This window comes from Tupaia chinensis, unplaced genomic scaffold (assembly GCF_000334495.1).
Source record: "Tupaia chinensis unplaced genomic scaffold, TupChi_1.0 Scaffold000244_1, whole genome shotgun sequence".
Classification (NCBI taxonomy): domain Eukaryota; kingdom Metazoa; phylum Chordata; class Mammalia; order Scandentia; family Tupaiidae; genus Tupaia; species Tupaia belangeri.
The window spans coordinates 1,710,088-1,715,226 of record NW_006159722.1 but is presented as its reverse complement, the minus strand read 5'-3'; the positions used below and the strand labels follow the sequence as shown (position 1 = coordinate 1,715,226).

Below are 5,139 nucleotides of genomic sequence, written 5' to 3'. Positions count from 1 at the left end.
TGAGGGAGAGGGGCGATAGGAGGCTTTGCTATTTGCTCACTTCTATGTTCTATGTGTGCAAACATTTGCTGAAACAAAGCTGAAGGAAGGGTCTGTTTTCAGAGTTTACTATGGCATGAAGTATATACAAAAATATATACGTTATTGTGCTAAAGACAACGACTAAAAAGAGAAAAATATTCCTGGTTTGGAAGATTAGCATGCTATGCATGATGTGTCCTCACGATCTGTCAGGCAGACCAAGAGCTAGCTGGAAGGAAGGCAATCTCTGCCCGGGTAAGGGGTTTGCGATGCCAGAAGGAAGACGCATGTCCTCGCCCTCTTCCCCTAGGCCAATCATTGCTCACATTTTCTTTTGATCAGATACTTTCCATATTCACCAATGAATGATAGAACACACTTTCCAGTGGGGCTGTTACCTATAATATTGTGGACAATGGATAAGGCTTAATGAGCTACATAGTGTGGGGGTGAGGAGTGTGTGAATGTGTGCGTTTTGGGTGAGGTGAAAGAATTTGCTATTGTTTGGTCAGGGTAATGATCTTTTTTTAATGGGTAGAGGCTGGAGAATGAGTCATCCTAAATGGAGGAAGAATCTTTATTAATGATATCTAAGTGTCTAACACAACTCCTCCCAGAGAAGCTGGAGGAAGCTCTGGGGAGAATTCTCTTTTCTTTATGAAGAATGGGGTACCCTAGACTACCTTTGCCCCTAGAAAAGAGTCAGTGACAAAACAAAACAAAACAAAAAACAAACAAACAAACAAACAAAAAAACCCGAAAAGACAAGAAAAGGAAATGGGTAAAAAATAAAAATAAATATATATATTTTATCTAGGACATGGGTTGTAACTTGAATTTTCAAAAGTGTACATCTGAATTACCAGGAGTTAAGGACATTATACTTTCTTCATTCATCAGTGCCCTCAGTACATGCTTGTTAAGTTACTTCAGTGTTGGGGCCAGCAGGTGGTGTGGTGGTTAAAGGTGTTGGACTCCCACATGTCTGACCGTGGTTCAAGTCCCGGACCTGGCGACTTGCGTTCTCACTCTCTCTCTCTCACCATATTCCTCTCTGGTCAAATTAAAGGTCAAATCAAGTGCTGCACAGGGTTGACAAGATGTAGAGGCCAGGCAGAAAAGTAGACTCATCTCAGCATTGACTCCGCTGAGATCATGGGGATTGAGTTGTAGCATGACCATAGACAGATTTCAGATGGAAGATTAGAAACCCTTAGTGAAGAATTAGTTTGGGGGACCAGCAGGTGGCATGGTGGTTAAGGTGCTGGACACTCCCACATGGCCGACCACAGTTCGAGTACTGGACCTGGTGGCTTGCTTTCTCACTTTCTCTCTCTCTCTCTCTGTGTATCTCTCTCTGGTCAAATTAAAATAAATGAATGAATAAATAAAATTAAATAAATATTTAAAAAAAAAGAATTAGATTGGAAGAGGCTGGGATAAAATGTAAATAGAAAATAATCTCGAGGGCCGGATAGTGGCATTGTGGTAATGCAGATGGATCCACATGGAAAGGTACCAGGTTCATGTCCCAGTGGCTCTTTGTATAGTAGGCATGCATGTGTGTGTTGGTGATTAGGGCTGGCCAAGGTTTGGTGTAGAATGTGGTATAAAGATCCTGTTTGGGGGGGGGTACCTGTTTTCCTATCTATATCTCTCATGAAAAAAAGAAATAAAAATAATCTCATCCAGCTGCTGTGGCACAATTGGCAGTGTACTTGACTGCAGAGCTAGAAGCCATATGCTGACTGCTGTTTGAATTCCCAGCCTGGTCGGCCTGTAAACAAACCAGACCCAAACATGCTGCCCAGAAGTCTGGTGGTTTAGAAGACTGGAGGAAAGGGATTGCATGACCAAGCCTCATAGAGGGTTCTTTTCTCTCTTTCTTTTTTTTTGAATGTCAATTAATTTTATTATGAAATATGGCCAAAAGTAAAAAAATATGGAATGCTTCATGAATTTGCATGTCATCCCTGCGCAGGGGCCATGCTAATCTTCTCTGTATCCAATTTTAGTATATGTGCTGCCGAAGCGAGCACTTTTCTCTCTTTCTCATACATGTGTATATGCTCTATCATGAGTTACCAAAAAAAAAAGGAAAAATACCCTCAAAATTTAAATCATAAAGGTGCAATTATGGCCTAAAAATGTCAGCAGAGTAACAAAGCCTTGCAATTAGGATCTGTATCAGAAAATGCTAATAGTTCTAAAATGAGTAGCTCAGGGGACCAGCAGTTAGCATAATGGCTATGTTGCTGGACTCCCATGTAGTCGACTGTGGTTCAAGTCCTGGACCTGGTGGCTTAAACTCACGCCGGGCGTGTGTGGGTGCGTACCCAAGATCCCAAGAGGAGAATGGAGGAAATGGGATTGTGGCGTGGCCATCCCCCCTGGGGGGGTGATTCCTAGCTTTCTGTCTCTCTGTCTCTTTGGTGAGTGCACATGCCCTGTAGTAAAAACCTCTCCAAAAACAAAACAAAACAAAACAAAAAAACAAAAAAAACCCCGAGTAGCTCAGTTTAAAACAAGAGAATGGGAGAAGTGTGACCTGTGCCATGTATTTTTAAGTTGGAATTTTTCTTTCCTTTGGATCTGTAATGGGTGTAAGTGGTTCCTTTTTACTTGAAAGAACACATACAGAGGCCAGCTGGGTAGCACAGTGGTGAAATGCTGTGTTCTACAAGGCTGCTTCAAATAGGGAGGCTCTGGGTTCCCATTCGAGACCTCCCTGAGTATGCTGGGCACGTGCATCCCCATGGTTTGGCCAGCCAACAGCTGGGAGTAGGTGGCATTGGGATTCTGGTGGTGCTTTCTTTTTCTTTCTCTATAGATATGTCTTTCACTCATGGAGGAAATAAAGAAGTGAACTTGAAAAGAAAGAGCACATGCAAAATATTATGACTTTTACTAGTACTTTTTCTTTACATTTAAAAATGTTCTGTGTGGGGACCAGCAGTTGGCGTGGTGGTTAAGGCACTGGACACGCCCACATGGCCGGCCAGGGTTTGAGTCCTGAATCTGGTGGCTTGCTTTCTCACTTCCTCTCTCTCTCACTTTCACCCTCTGTCTCTCTCTGGTCAAGTTAAAAAAAAATCAATGAATGAATAAATAAAATAAAATAAAAATTATTTTAAAAAATGTTCTGTGTGTGATGATGGGTGTGTTCATTGGACTGTGGTAACATTTACAATGTATATCAAATCATCATGTTGTACATCTTGAATGCACGCAGTTTGTTTTTGAAAGCTGGAAGCGTTTATTACCTACCACTTTACAAAAAAGGGTTTAACAAATGATACATTGAGGTGTAAATAGAAATTTAAAAATTGCTTTTATTATAATTATTTAAAATTTACATTTAATCACTGTACACCCTTACAATGTACATGATTTTTCTCAGTATGAGCACAGTGCATATTAGTCTAGTGCAAGATATTACCATACACATTATCATCAACAGATACCTTTTCATTTTGTAATATACACACTTTCCTTTCATCCATTTTCCTTCAATCAGGCTGGAAAAAATAAAATGTTCTCTGGAGAGATATTGAATTATAGAAACAAATTTCTAAGATTGCTTATAGCAGTGCTACAAGATGACAAGGGAAAGGTTGTAACATTTAACCCAATAGTATATTTAGTATGCAATGCAGGTGTTTTTCCTGTGGGAATCTCTGACTGGCCACCCTGTCAATAGAACTACTGAAGAGAATGCTTGCTATTATAAAACAAGTGTAGAGTATGGACAATATGTAAGAATTCACTAGATCCTATTTAGGATCAGTCCCTAAAATCTAGATCAGTCTTAATTTCCTCCCATGTAGTCGACTGTGGTTCAAGTCCTGGACCTGGTGGCTTAAACTCACGCCGGGCGTGTGTGGGTGCGTACCCAAGATCCCAAGAGGAGAATGGAGGAAATGGGATTGTGGCGTGGCCATCCCCCCTGGGGGGGTGATTCCTAGCTTTCTGTCTCTCTGTCTCTTTGGTGAGTGCACATGCCCTGTAGTAAAAACCTCTCCAAAAACAAAACAAAACAAAACAAAAAAACAAAAAAAACCCCGAGTAGCTCAGTTTAAAACAAGAGAATGGGAGAAGTGTGACCTGTGCCATGTATTTTTAAGTTGGAATTTTTCTTTCCTTTGGATCTGTAATGGGTGTAAGTGGTTCCTTTTTACTTGAAAGAACACATACAGAGGCCAGCTGGGTAGCACAGTGGTGAAATGCTGTGTTCTACAAGGCTGCTTCAAATAGGGAGGCTCTGGGTTCCCATTCGAGACCTCCCTGAGTATGCTGGGCACGTGCATCCCCATGGTTTGGCCAGCCAACAGCTGGGAGTAGGTGGCATTGGGATTCTGGTGGTGCTTTCTTTTTCTTTCTCTATAGATATGTCTTTCACTCATGGAGGAAATAAAGAAGTGAACTTGAAAAGAAAGAGCACATGCAAAATATTATGACTTTTACTAGTACTTTTTCTTTACATTTAAAAATGTTCTGTGTGGGGACCAGCAGTTGGCGTGGTGGTTAAGGCACTGGACACTCCCACATGGCCGGCCAGGGTTTGAGTCCTGAATCTGGTGGCTTGCTTTCTCACTTCCTCTCTCTCTCACTTTCACCCTCTGTCTCTCTCTGGTCAAGTTAAAAAAAAATCAATGAATGAATAAATAAAATAAAATAAAAATTATTTTAAAAAATGTTCTGTGTGTGATGATGGGTGTGTTCATTGGACTGTGGTAACATTTACAATGTATATCAAATCATCATGTTGTACATCTTGAATGCACGCAGTTTGTTTTTGAAAGCTGGAAGCGTTTATTACCTACCACTTTACAAAAAAGGGTTTAACAAATGATACATTGAGGTGTAAATAGAAATTTAAAAATTGCTTTTATTATAATTATTTAAAATTTACATTTAATCACTGTACACCCTTACAATGTACATGATTTTTCTCAGTATGAGCACAGTGCATATTAGTCTAGTGCAAGATATTACCATACACATTATCATCAACAGATACCTTTTCATTTTGTAATATACACACTTTCCTTTCATCCATTTTCCTTCAATCAGGCTGGAAAAAATAAAATGTTCTCTGGAGAGATATTGAATTATAGA

General features: G+C 40.1%; 1 non-coding gene across 1 annotated transcript; it reads right to left on the bottom strand.

Annotated features, from left to right (window-relative positions):
* Positions 1 to 1,957: 1,957 nt before the first annotated feature.
* LOC114007850 (U6 spliceosomal RNA) lies at positions 1,958 to 2,060 on the bottom strand. Its single transcript, XR_003549434.1, has one exon. It is a non-coding gene; the product is annotated as a U6 spliceosomal RNA (small nuclear RNA).
* Positions 2,061 to 5,139: the final 3,079 nt, after the last annotated feature.